The sequence below is a fragment of the Amblyomma mixtum genome, chromosome 3 (assembly GCF_055824585.1).
Source record: "Amblyomma mixtum isolate Tamu chromosome 3, ASM5582458v1, whole genome shotgun sequence".
Classification (NCBI taxonomy): domain Eukaryota; kingdom Metazoa; phylum Arthropoda; class Arachnida; order Ixodida; family Ixodidae; genus Amblyomma; species Amblyomma mixtum.
The window spans coordinates 264661816-264676356 of record NC_143014.1 but is presented as its reverse complement, the minus strand read 5'-3'; the positions used below and the strand labels follow the sequence as shown (position 1 = coordinate 264676356).

At 43.1% G+C, this 14541-nt stretch overlaps 1 long non-coding RNA gene across 1 annotated transcript; it reads right to left on the bottom strand.

Moving 5' to 3' along the window:
- Window positions 1-3275: 3275 nt before the first annotated feature.
- Window positions 3276-14144, bottom strand: LOC149354614 (uncharacterized). The gene is made up of 3 exons (XR_016289671.1): window positions 13901-14144; window positions 12532-12639; window positions 3276-3358 (listed from the first exon to the last, which is right to left on the bottom strand). It is a non-coding gene; the product is annotated as an uncharacterized LOC149354614 (long non-coding RNA).
- Window positions 14145-14541: the final 397 nt, after the last annotated feature.

The following is a 14541-nucleotide window of genomic DNA, read 5'->3' as shown; positions in this document are numbered from 1 at the left end:
GGGAGACCATATAGGTGAGATAAATTCCAGCTGTGGGCGAACAAATGTAAGATATGCAAGTTTTCGAATGGAGCTAGGTGAGTTCCGAAGGTTCCGGCGTATGAAACCTAATGTCCTCGATGCTTTGTTGCAGACTGCAGAAATATGAGAAGACCATGAAAGATTTGGTGTGAAGTGAATTCCAAGGTATTTGTACGACGTAACCCTTGATAGAGAGGTATTATTTATAGAGTATATGAAGTTAGAAATAACATGCTTGCGGCTAAAAGTCATTGATTTACATTTATTAGGGTTAAGAATCATTTCCCAGTCTTTACACCAATAAACAATAGTGTCAAAATCATTTTGAAGGGTCAGGTGATCAGTCTCAGAAGCGATCTTACGGTAAACAACACAGTCGTCTGCGAAAAGGCGTAAGCGGGATGAAATGTTAGTGGGAAGGTCGTTAATGTAGATTAGAAAAAGTAAGGGTCCAAGTACGCTTCCCTGTGGTACGCCTGAGGTTACGTCACATAGGGATGAGGAAGAGCCGTTGACAACCGTGAATTGCTGACGTAATGAGAGAAAGATTCGAAGCCAAGATAATGTGAGGGAATCAAGGGAAAGGGTAGATAATTTTGCAAACAGCCGGCCATGTGCAACTCTGTCAAATGCTTTTGAGAAATCTAAAAAAATGCAATCGGTTTGCTGGTTATCATCCATGTTGAAATGCAGGTCAGTAGTAAATTCAAATATCTGGGTATCACATGAGTAGCCTTTCCTAAAACCATGCTGATTTGAAAAGAAGAAGTCATTTCGTTCCAGATGGTTGTAAATGTGAGAGGCGATAATATGCTCAAGTAATGTACAGCATATGCATGTTAACGAAATAGGCCGATAGTTATCAGGAGATTTTTGTTACCGGTTTTGAAGACAGGGATGTCTTTGGCTTTTTTTCAGTCAGTGGGCAGTTCTCCAGAGGATAGTGATTGCTGAAATATATGACACAAAATATGGCTGGAAATTGAAATGCTGTTTTTAAGTATCTTCGAATTAATGTTGTCCACTCCGGCAGATGATCATAACTTTAGATTTTTAATTAGTGATGCGATACCCTCAGCACTAATGGTGATGGGTTCCATGAATGGGTAGTCAGACTCGAGAACAATTGGCATACTGGAATAATCTTCCTTAGTAAACACTGATGCAAAAAATCTGTTGAACGCGGTTGGACATTCAGTGTCAGCTAGCGGCAAGCCATCAGTATTGTGTAGTTGTATGAGGTCATGTTTACTTTCTGAAGATATAGTCTGCCAAAACTTCTTAGGATTAGTCTGCAAAAGTGACGGCAGATCATGAGTGAAGTATTTGTTTTTGGCAGCGGTAACAGCAGAACAGTACGCTTTCAAACACAGTTTATATCTTTCCAACGAGGTCGAAGAAGGAGCAGATCTAGCTTTTCTGTATAGGCGCTTCTTTTTATTCCGTAATCGACGGAGGGTCTTGTTGAACCAAGGATTTTTTATGTCATTAGCTATTGTAATGAGAGGAACATGTTTCTCTATCAGTGTAGATAGTTTATGTTTGAAGAGCAACCAGTTTTCTTCGGTAGATCGTTCGTTCCTTAGCGGGAAAAACACCTAATTGAAAAATGTGGCAAGTTCCGTGTTAATTTCATCATATCGTGCTTTACTATAATCTCTAATTTTTTTAGTTGTAATACCTGCAAACAAGCTCGGAACTAGAATATCAAACTGCAACATCTTATGATCGCTAAATCCGTCAAGATACATAACCGGCCCTATGGTATCGGGAGCAGTGGATAGAGCTAAATCAAGAATGTTAGAACCATGCGTATTCTGGCTAATCACTTGAAATAAGTTGAAATCTAGTGTTAGGTTGATGAATTCTGTTGCTGCATGACTAGTTGAAGACAAAGAAGGCCAATCTATTTCAGGAAAATTAAAATCACCCAACAAGTAGATGTTGCTAGGTGAACTATGTTCGACAGCGGCAGCAATGCTAGACCGAAGATCATGAATGAAAGAAGTCGCACAATCGGGCGGACGGTAACACACCCCAAAAAGTAAAGTCGAAGATATAGTTTTGCAGGCAGCCCATACTATTTCGAGGTCTGAGTTACAATTCATAGCAGTGGATGGTAACGTTTTTTTAATACCAAGAAGCACCGCACCCCCTCTTTTATGTGCACGGTCATGTCTGTAGATATTGTAAGCATGGGCGTCTGGAAAGATTTCATTGTCTTTGATACCGGCGTGCAACCAAGTTTCAGTTAAAGCAACTATATCAGATTCACTGTCTTGCAGGAAAGAGCAGAGATGATCACGTTTAGGCATCAAGCTTCGGATATTAGAAAATGAAAGGGACAGCGTCGGAGCCAGGGGGCATGACGTGGACTGAGGACAATCACGCAATCTAGATGCATTGCCTAGCTATGGTGATACTAATATGTGGTGGTTTGTGGTTTATGGGGTTTAACGTCCCAAAGCGACTAAGGCTATGAGAGACGCCGTAGTGGAGGGCTCCGGAAATTTCGACCACCTGGGGTTCTTTAACGTGCACTGACATCGCACAGTACACGGGCCTCTAGAATTTCTCCTCCAAAGAAATTCTAGCCGCCGCGGCCGGGATCGAACCCGCGTCTTTTGGGTCAGCAGCCGAGCACCATAACCGCTGAGCCACCGCGGCGGCTCGGTGATACCCTATTGAAAATATTGAGCGTGAATTCTGCGTGCCTATCTTTGCGTGTTTATTGCCACGCAAAATGCGACGATTGAACAAGGTCGCAGAACGCGAGACATATTTCACATAATTTGCGCAAGCTGAGCAAGCTCGCAAACGCGAGACATCTCTCACATAAGTGCGCAAGCCGCGTAAGGCTCGTACAGCAGGAGACATCGTCGCGTAATATGCGCAAGCCGGGTGAGGCTTCCAGAATGTCCGAGAGCCAAGGGTGAGTCCCAGAATGTTCAAGAGGCGAGTCTGGCTCGCAGAGCACTAGACAGTGTCTAATGGAGTTACCATCATGATGCCGATAATACCTTGCATGGCTGCAAGGCTCCTACATCACTGCTCAACACGGTACGCTAATGTACTGCATTAAGGCCTCCTCATCTGTCTGTCACTGCCTCATTCAGCATGCATGTTGTGAGATAACAAGCTTTGCAGCAATGGTGCTTCGTGGGATGGCTCTCATGTGTGTAGCATGCCTGCAAAAGGACATAGATAAGGTCACCTTAACTGGCTTTATTAATGCCACATCCCTCATGATGGGTGCCACACAGTGGCTAAACAATTTCTTCAGTTTCTCCAAGTCCAGCAGGTTGGCGTCTTGATACAGGTTCTCACTATGCAGCACCTGCAAAAAGGTAGGAGTATATGCAAAAAAATTCAGTTAATCTGTTTTCTGGAAATTCCAGAAAAGGGCACAAGTACTTCTTCCATTAATGAACTAACGATGATTTCGAAAAGTTTCAGGTTTGAAATACAGACACTGGAAAACCCGACTCAAGCACGCAGACTGCTAAGCATCAAACCTGCACAAAATCTAATAACCGTGTCACACAGGCATTTTGAAGGCTTTCAAATGGCTATTAACTCAGAGGCACTTGAATACAGCTAAATGGGCATTTCCAATAGCCACTGAGTCCCTAGAACAGTGTGGACATCTATTAAGATTTTGAAGGCTTTTCAGTGGTAGAAATTTGCACTCAGACATGGAGCACTCGCAACTATACACTAAGCAATAAAATCAAAGCAATTTAATCGCTGAAAGAATACTCAACATGAAATGTACAACTTATTTGACTAAAAAAAAGAAGGCTAGCCACAGGCTGTGGCTGTGGAAGTATGCCAAATCAGTAAAAAAAGAAGGTGACAAGGTCCGTTTGTCTTTTGATAAACTGCTTATCAATGGTGTCTCGTATTTCTGGGATGATCAAACCAGTAGCGCAGTGCGCGTGTCCCTTGCCTGACGCATCCCTTCCAGTTCTCGTAAAGTGGCTGGCAAACCACCCGGGCGGCCAAACGCGCAGCGTTGCTCCAATTACGATGTCAGTTTTCTGTACACTAACATAAGGAGTGTTCTTTCTAAAAACGTAGCTCTTTCTTCTTTAATTGATTCATGCTGCTCCTCGGTCATCGCGCTTACCGAGACTTGGTTAAATGACATGGTTCCTGATGATGTCATTTTCGCCTGTGACTCCGAATTCAACATATTTCGTTGTGACCGCACGGGCCGTAGAGGTGGCGGTGTCCTTCTGGCTGTCAGTAAAGTGCTCACTGCTGTGCCTATCGAGGTCACGTCGTACATAGAATCGGTATGGGTTCGGTTGAGTTGTGGTCCCACGGTCGCCATCATTGGCGTCATTTACCGCCCTCCGGACATGAATTCTTCATTCGCAAGTCAGTTTTCTAATTTACTAAGCGATCTTACTTGTCGTTTTCCGAATTCAAGCTTACTTTTACTTGGTGACTTTAACTTTCCGGCTATTAACTGGTCGTCTTTAACAGCTCCTGCCAATGATCCCGAAGCTCAGGCTTTCCTCCAGTCCTGTCTCGATTTCTCTTTGCAACAACTTAATTCTGAACCTACGCGTCGTTCCGCCACTACAGCCAATATTCTCGATCTTATCTTGACAAGTGATCCTTACCTTTGCTCCAACATTGCGCTCTTAGAAGGCCTTTCCGACCATTCCATAATCACGGGTAACCTGAATTTTGTGCCCCATAAAAAGGTAACTCGTACTAAACAAATAAGGTGCTACAACCGAGCAAACTTCGGCGAAATAAACGCTCAGTTGTCATTCTTTGCTGATCATTTTCTTCACGATTTTTCGTCACGCTCCGTGGAAACCAACTGGAACCTGTTCAGCGTGAAACTTGCTACTCTCATTGACAGATTCATACCCGTCATCAGTATCCCCTGCACTAACACAGCACCTTGGTTTAATAGGCATCTACGTCGCCTTAATAACAAGAAAAAGCGCCTTTACAGACAAGCCGACAAGAACAGACACTCCGAATCTTGGCAACGGTACAAATTATGTGATAAGGAATATCAGTCTGAGTTGATATCTGCACGTAGGCACTTCTTCACACACGATCTACCGGCAATGCTAACAAACAATCCACGGAAGTTCTGGCAGATAATAAACCCCGCTAATCATCCTGACATTACTCTTACTAACGCGGAAGGCAGCAGTGTTCCAGTGGCCGAATGCGCCGAACTTTTCAATAACGCATTCACATCCGTTTTTACCCGTGAAGATCTCCCTCTACCTCCTGTTTCTGTCAGCACTTCTAATACATCAATTTCCGAAATATTTATCAGTGAGACCGGTATCTTATCCTTACTAGGGAAGCTTAAAACAACATCAGCATCAGATCACCTTGGCTTTAATAACAAAATACTCAAAAATTCATCTGATGGTATTCATCGCATCTTGTCCGCTATTTTTTCACAATCTCTATCATCAGGCGTGATTCCGCTGGACTGGCGCCTAGCTAAAGTTGTGCCAATTTTCAAGTCTGGCGATCGTTCCTCACCACTAAATTACCGACCCATTTCATTAACTAGCACTGTTTGCAAACTTCTTGAACACGTAATTCACTCGCAGGTAATTAACTATCTTGAAGAACATAACATTATCTTTAAATATCAACATGGGTTCCGTAAAGGCTACTCTCGCGAAACGCAACTTGCCGGATTCATTCAAGACATACATTCATCGATTGATGCTGGCATTCAAGTAGACTCCATATTTCTTGATTTTTCTAAAGCTTTCGACAGAGTACCTCACAACCGGTTATTAATGAAACTAGCACTGCTTAATATTCACCCTCTTGTCATTGCATGGGTTAAAGATTTTCTGTTTTCCAGGTCTCAATTTACAACTGTCAATAACCACAATTCGTCTTTCAGCCAAGTACACTCTGGCGTCCCACAAGGAAATGTGCTTGGCCCCTTACTTTTCCTAATATTTATCAACGATTTACCGGATTCCATTTCTTCCCATATCAGACTTTTTGCTGATGATTGTGTAATTTATCGCAAAATTTATTCTAACACCGATTGCCAATCCCTTCAATCTGACCTGGATTCAATAACAGCATGGTGCTCAACCTGGCTTATGCAACTTAATCATTCAAAAACTAAATTGATGTCTTTTACTAACCGAATGTCTCGAATTCAAACAGCATACTCCTTAAATAATAGCTCACTCGAGCTAGTCACCACGTATAAGTACTTAGGACTTCACCTTCATTCAGACTTAGCATGGAACCACCATATTAACCTTATGCTTGCATCTGCTAATCGGTCATTAGGTCTCTTAAAACATAACCTAAAGCATGCTTCTCCTCACCTCCGTGCTCATGCCTATACCACTCTAATTCGACCTAAAATTGAATATGCCTCGGCTATTTGGGACCCTTACCAATCTTACCTAATAAATAACATTGAATCATTGCAGAACCGCGCCGTTCGTTTTATTTACTCCGATTATTCACGTAACACCAGCGTCACAGCCTTAAAGAAACGCGCAGGTCTCCAGGATTTATGTCTCCGCCGTAAAATTGCACGACTGTCACTTTTTCATAAACTTTATCATCATCCATCACTTCATAACGACTTTTTTTCTTTGCCTACTTCGATTTTTGACCGCCGCGATCATCCCTTTAAAGTTAGACGTTTCACGTGCAGGACATTTATCTATGCGCATTCATTCTTACCACGCACAATATCTGACTGGAACACTCTGCCTTCACATATCGCAACCACCACTGATCCTGATAAATATTTTAAACTTATATCTTCAATAACTACTGCTTAACTCTTCGCATACATTGTTATTTTATTTGTTCATGGCTTCCTTTTTTGCAGGGTTTGTTACTAAAAAGATTCATTGTATTAGTGTTCTGTTTGTATAATTTTAATAATGCAGTAATCTTCGTTCTTTGCCGCGCTGCCATTCTTTTGATTCTTTTGCTTACTTATATATCACGCAAAGTGTCTTATTTGTGCTTTTGATTGATTCTTTTGCTTACTTATTTCATCCAGTGTGTCTTATTTGTGCTTTTGTTGTTTGTTTTATATTTGTGGTTTTTTTTTCTGTTCAATTGCCTGTGCCCCCCCCCCCCCTATGTAATACCCTCTCGAGGGCCTTTAGGGGTATTCTGTATAAATAAATAAAATAAAAAATCACTGCAGCAAGCATATTATCACTGTTGCCATTAGCACAAAAACAATGAATACCACCTTTTCAAAACTGTGTGAGCGCTACAACAGCTTCCCAGCAAAATTATCAGCTGTGACAGTGGCGCCACAGCAGCTTGGTGCGAGATGATGAAATATCTCTACGGCGATCAAGTATTCTGTGTAGCAGTGGCATAACTCCCGAGTTGAAGTGCAAATCTCAAAGCTCAATCTCCCACCTCAACTGTTATCTTTAAATACATATTTAAATTCATTGGAGCGTGCTGCAGAAGTAGGTGGTCAGATCATTCGAGAGGATACCTGCAAGGTATCTCAGGAGACGAAAGGTCTGATGAAGAAACGCCAAAGCATGAGGACGTCTAACTTCAGAGATAGAATAGAACTAGGAGAGCTATCGAAGTTATTTATAAGTGCAAGGTAGCCAACATAAGAAAGTTTAACATGGAGAAAACCTAGCATGCTCTAAAGCATGGAGGTAGCCTAAAATCAGTGAAGAGAAAACTAATCACAGGTAAAAACCAGATGTACGCGCTAAAAGACAAAGAGGGCAATGTCATAAGCAATATGGATAAGATAGTTAAAGTAGCCGAAGAGTTCTGCACAAATCTCTACAGTAGTGAATGTAACCAGAACGTTACGGAGAGAGGCAGTAGAGCATAGCAATGGGACATCCCGCCAGTAACGAGGGAGGAAGTAAAGAAAGCCTCAGGAGCAATGCAAAGGGGTAAAGCAGCTGGTGAGGATCAGATAACAGCAGATTTGTTGAAGGACGGAGGAGAGATTGTGCTAGAGAAACTATCCACCCTGTACACGCTTGCCTCGTGACCACGAGCATATCAGGAGCTTGGAAGAATACGAACATTATTTTAATTCATAAGAAAGAAGATGTCAAGGACTTGAAGATTTACAGACCGATCAGCTTACTATCCATTGTCTACAAGGTATTTACTAAGGTAATCACTAATAGAGTCAGGACAACCTTCGAATTCAATCAACCAAATGATCAGGCAGGCTTTCGTAAAGGATACTCAACAAGAGACCACATTCATGCAATCAATCAGGTGATAGAGAAATGGGCAGAATACAACCAGCCCCTATATATAGCCTTCATTGACTACCAGACAGCAATTGACTCGGTGGAACCACAGCTGTCATGCAGGCATTGTGGAATCAGGGTGTAGAAGAGTGTTATGTGAAAATATTGGAAGATATTTATAACGACTGCACAGCTACCATAGTTCTGATTGAGAGGACATAGTAGTAACGCTTAAAAAACAAGGACGACAGGGTAGAGAAAGACAGCACAGTTGATGTCTAGCACCTGTGCTGTCTTTCTCTACCCTGTCGTCCTTGTTTTTTAAGCGCTACTACTATGTCCTCTCAATCTAAACACCAACTAGCCCAGCTGTCTGCCTTAAATACCATAGTTCTCCATAAGGTCAGCAATAAAATTCCTCTATATTCCGAGTTTTCTAACACCACCATCATTTTTTGGCACCGTGACCATATCATACAAGAATGTGAGACCTACTGCATACCTAAAGAAAATATGTGTGTAAGCCAAGCATCAGCCGTTGTATGCAATAAGAAGTCTAAGTGAAAAAGATTCTATGTAAATTAGAGAAAGCCTTGCCATTTTTGTACTTCTGCTTCTATGACTGCTTGCTGGATTTTTTTCTTTAGTTGGAAGCATTCTTCCATCCCTTATCCCTATACACTATTCCTCTGCCAATTGACTGAGTAACCCAAATAGCAATTCCTAAGTAGGGAGGGGGCCTTCCACAGTGACCACACAGGGGCCTTCAAGTTCTTGCAGCAATCAAAACATCCCTTTGTAACACTGGCCTTGAATGCACCACTATACGTTTGTGGCAGGCCAAATACTTATACAATTTATGTTTTAAAACCACACAGAAATCCACAACTGCCATTATGAAAACAACCTAGTAATGTAACCATAAGCGTACCTGGCCAGCATGATCAGCATGGAAAGGCGCACAGCTTGTGTGCAGCTCCTAAAATGAAAGCAAATTCACATGATTAATTGCAATTTCCACAAAGACATTCTTGAAAAATCATGTTTTTGCACCACTCAGCCTCAAGCCTGCCTTATTGCTCCAGCAGCAATGAGGCAAATCTGAGCACAGCTTGGGGTGAGCTGGTGGTATCACATCACGCACCTGACACTACATGCATCAATCCATGTGTATGATAGAATTTCAGAATGGCGAAAAGACACACACACAGGAAAAAATGGTGGGTGGATGAGATTAAGAAGTTTGTGGGGATACAGTGGCCGCAAGTGGCAAAGGACAGGGTTAGACATGGGAGAGTCCTTTGCCCTGCAGTGGGTGTAGTCAGGCTGCTGCTGCTGCTGATGATGATGATGACAGCCTGAGCACACCTACAAAGTAAAACTGTGATCTCGACCCAGCAGCACTTTACTGTGTTGAAAGAGAACAGGTACAATTGAATTACTGCATTACCTTGTTATTATCATTAAAAAGTACAGGGCTCTAAGGACTTCCTAATTTACATCGAAACGAATGGGTTACAGTGAACTTTCACGGATTACACTAACAGGCACTGAAAATCCAACACAGCTACCCAAGAGAATATTAGGCAGCCGCGCTAGCCTTCTTTTGCGCTATGCTACCTGATACCAGATTAAAATTCCAGAGCAATTTACTCGTACTCTAGCACTGGGATACGTTATGCCCCAGACTGATGCAGCTGTCTTACTAAAGGCAGAGAAGCTTTCAGTGTGGGTGATGTGTGCTGTGGCGTGAACACATGCACAGCATCGCCTGCTACCATTCAAGTCCTCTGTGTACACAAATGCAGGTGCAATAGAAAACCCACATCACAAATTTGGCTAGTCTGGTCGGCCAAGCATGGGCCAGCTGATAGCACGAAGCAGCAGGTGCGACACATACCATCATCATCAGCCTGACCAGGCCCACTGCAGGGCAAAGGACTCACCCATGTCTCCACATTAACCCTGTCCTTTGCTAGGTGTGGCCAACATATCCCCGCGAACTTCTTAATCTCATCCGCCCATCTAACTTTCTGCCGCCCCCTGCTGTGCTTGCATTCTTCTGGAATCCACTCCATTACCCTTAAGGACCAGCGGTTATGTTGCCTTCCCATTACAAGCCCCGCCCAGGCCCACTTCTTCCTCTTAATTTCAAGTAGCATGTCATTAACCCGCGTTTGTTCCCTCACCCACTCCGCCCCCTTTTGGTCTCTTAATGTTAGACTTATCATTTTTCTTTCCATAACTCACATTGCTGTCCTTATCGTTTGGCACGTGTTTTTTTCTTTGTAATAAGGCATAAAGTATTATACACGGATTACCACACGGCATCCTCCTATGACCGCTAAATAATTTATAATCAAATTTCTTTCTCCTGCTGTATTTGTTTCGGTTTCGACAGCTGAATGATGGCTGTGACGTCAAAGCGAGGTTATTGGTCATGTGAGGCATGAAAAACTACATTACAATTGGTACTTCTGGCTCTTAAGGAATGCTGGCGTACGCTGTAGCGAATTAAAATGATGAAGCAGCGATTATAAGTGCAGTTTTTCCACACCTCACGTGACCTATAACCTCTCTTTGATGTCATAGCCATAGTCAAATTGTTCACCGAAACAGGATGGCAGAAAAAGTTGATTATAAATTATTTAGCGGTCTCACGCGAATACCAGATGGTGATTCATGCATAGTAGTGTCTTCCGCATCATTATAGAGAAGAAAACATGCCACCAAGATTAGGTGTCTATACTCTTTTAAGCTGAACTCTCTTCATTAGCCTCCACGTTTCTGCCCCAAAAGTGAGAAACATGCAGGCTAAAGAAAAGATTTCAGCTTAAGTACCAAAGTGGCTCTAATCACACGATGAAGCGGAAAAACTCTCGACACTTGAACAGAGAACAAATAGGAATTCCAACAAAATTTTAGATTCTTGTAAGGCTATCAAGCATTTCTGAATATTGTAAACTGCACTTTCACACATACAGTACGCATGTATGCCAAGCTCACATTCAGTAGCCCTGTTTACCGGCTGTAATTATCACGGTCTGAGCTCAGTTACAGATTTAAAACCAGCCAAAAGATGCAACACAGGAAAAGAGAAGAAAACAGGTTGGACTATCAATTGAATTTTTTGTAAAGGAAAAGAAGGCTCGCATGAAGATGCGCCACACATGACCCACACCAGCGAAAGGCAGGACAACAAATAACTGTCACTGATATACAAGCACGTCATCTAAAAGAGAAAATTCTTTCCGTTGAAGATTGACTAATGGCTTCGCTACTCATACAGCTGTTGCCTTGGAGATATGCATCAAATACCTTACAGATTTGTTTACCACTTCTATACACCACTGAAGTGTCACAGAAATCAGGCGTACACACTGATGGGTCATCTTATGATTTACACTCACGACATTGGCACTGTAGTGCCAGATTAGAAGCTGCCTTCCCCCTAACGAGTTAGTGCTCACTCAGGAACACATTAAAGACACCTGCACATATCCCTGAAGTAGTTTCTTGCACAAGCTAGCGGAATGTGATAAACCACTTCCTGCAAGTCCTGAACCTAGTTTTATGGGATACCATACTGCTATCCCGGTTTTTAACAGCAGCGCAAAGGCCATCAACACAATGATTGGCGCAAAAATTACATTTAAAAATTTTCCCGCCACTCGATTTGAACTCATGAAGTCTACACAAAGGACTCCATGATAACCGTTCTGAGGTGAATGGCAGTTCAGCCTAGCCTCTGGAATCTGTGCCAAAAAAAAACTGAGTCAGCGCATCGCAATTTGCTTCCGAAATCAGCCGGTGCTGATGAAAATTGTATGTTTTGCTTTCTCTGGCTTATAAAGCTCCACTTTCAGAAAAAGTGTCGTCTTTGTGGTTAGGATGCGGAACTTCATCATCACAGGTCAACTTCAGCTTGCCATCAGTGTCCCTTTAATGCCTCAAAGTTGAACAATAGCTCCATTCATAGAGGAGGGCTGTGCATAAATTTCGACCACCAAAGATTCTTTAACATGCACTGACATTGCATAACACACGAGCAAATATGCATTTCGCCTTGTCGAAACGAAGCCACCACAATTCAATCCCTCGTCTTTGGGCTCAGTAGCCGAACACCAATGCAGTAGGCCACAGCAGCAGGTGAAAAACAAAAGAGAGCCCTTAATAGGCAACCTAACTTGCAAAAATCAACATAACGAGGGGTCACACAAGTAGCAGTGGACTAGGAAAATAAAAGCTACTTGTGTCGGAAGATGTCTTCAGTGTTTACCTCAAAAGCCTGCTTGCTTGCTGGGCATCCTAGCACGAAGTGAAAGGCTGGCACAGCTATACTGGACAGCTTGGAAGAGGCATTGCTGGTAAAGCTATGTGGAGATTGCTGCAAGGTAAAAAGACACATTTAACAGCAGCACAGTGCAAAAAATGGACTAGAATCAAGCATGTAAGGCAAAGTGCAAGGCACAAAAAGGAGCCGGTCGCAGAATGGAACACAACTGTTTAACCACAATTCGAAGTGGGCCAGGCAACAAGAAATTCATAACCACGGCAGTCATTCACAAGCTAGCCTCAGACGAGACATCACTTGCATATCGATATCCAGCATCGTTTCTACAATACATGCCACCATTCAAAAGAACAGACCCACAGCAGAACGATATTTTCAGTAGAAGGCTGGTTTGCTTCAAATTCTGCATGCGTCCCTCAATTTGAAATCTGGCACGATTAGCACTGATTTCACATTCTCACAGGTATGATGAATTAATAGTGCCAATTGCAGAAAAACCACACTTTTTCCTTTAACATCAAATAAGGTATTGGAGAGGTACCTCAGCATATTTAAGTCAAAGTCAGATTTATTTGCGCCATTGGTTATAATCATGAAACAATCAAGTTTATTCTTCGTACATATTAAAGGCTCAATTACCCTTAAATTTCACTGCAACTTCGCGATTTAGGGCAAATGGAGCTAGGGCACCTGTGTGCATTTTGCAGTTGTTTGTACCATTTAAGCTCCGAGCCAAAGTATGAAAAAGCGAATGCCAAAATAGAGGCGAAAAACTTCAGAGCAATTTGTTTTTATCTCACCGTTCTGCTATTCAAGGCTCGACTACACTGGCTCGGCTATAAGTACGAACGCAGCTGGATCATATGGAGCTTCGTACCTTAAATACACAATTTATAAAAGTACAAGTGAAATACAAGTGAAAGAGGAGGAAGCTCAATCCTAACGCATACAGCTGAATCGCAGTCTACGTAGTTAAACTGCTCGAAAGCTGTTACTTCAATTACAGCGTAACATGAGGCGAGAATGTAAAGCCCGGGCCGAAGATCTATTGGTGGGCACATATTCCATTCTCGGCGAGAGATGAATGGCAGTACGGCGGCGGTACGGCGCCGATATCGTGCACCCCACGATCGGATCAGCTGTGCATATTTGCATGGCATACTGACCATGACCGTGTGACCACTGACACTACACGCACATTCATGCCCGTGTGCCGCCAGCAAACAACCTTTCAGCGCTGCGTGCTGCCGCGATAGGCACTGCGTCTTCGCGTCTCTGTACTAGCTGTGTTGACGTGGCCAGTTGTGCGCAAAGGCTTTGAAATAATGAACAGGCTCGAAGAAAATTAACTTACCCCCAAGATGCGAGATGTCAACCGGGTAGTGGTCTCCCACCAGCTGCTCCGCCATGGAGGAAATGAGCCCCACCGTCAGCATAGCGTTTCCAGTGAAGGCGCGCAAAGGACGACGCGCTATCCGTCGAGCCCGCTGACGCACGCTATAAACACAGGTTTACTCAGCACCTTACCACGTTTTCGTACATCGCACCAGCGAATTTCACTGCTGTCGGCACATCACATATCGGAAGAGTGACAAATGCTCATGCCAGTGATGGTTCATGCCCTCGGCACCACAAAGGACCACGAAAAACGTAGTAACGCTGACCGCCATGCTGTCCCTCCCCAGACGCTGCGTTCGTTGGCTAGCGCTTCGGCCAGTTCCGGCTTCCTTCGGCCCGTTTAGAAAGGCATCGCCTCCAGGCAATCCTCCAGGTCGTCTCTTTCGGGCTCTATGCTTTTGGGTAGTGCGATAGCAAAGGACTAAAACCAAATGAAACTTTAGTTAAAAAAATAATTAAGTTCTTATGCACATATTAGCATTAAAAACTTGAGAAATTTGTGACGCATGGACGCATTAATATGCGTGCCGGTACATTCGTGCGTGCGTGCGTGCGTGAGTGGGCATGGTCTAGCGCGTCAAATCCAAAGCCTATCCG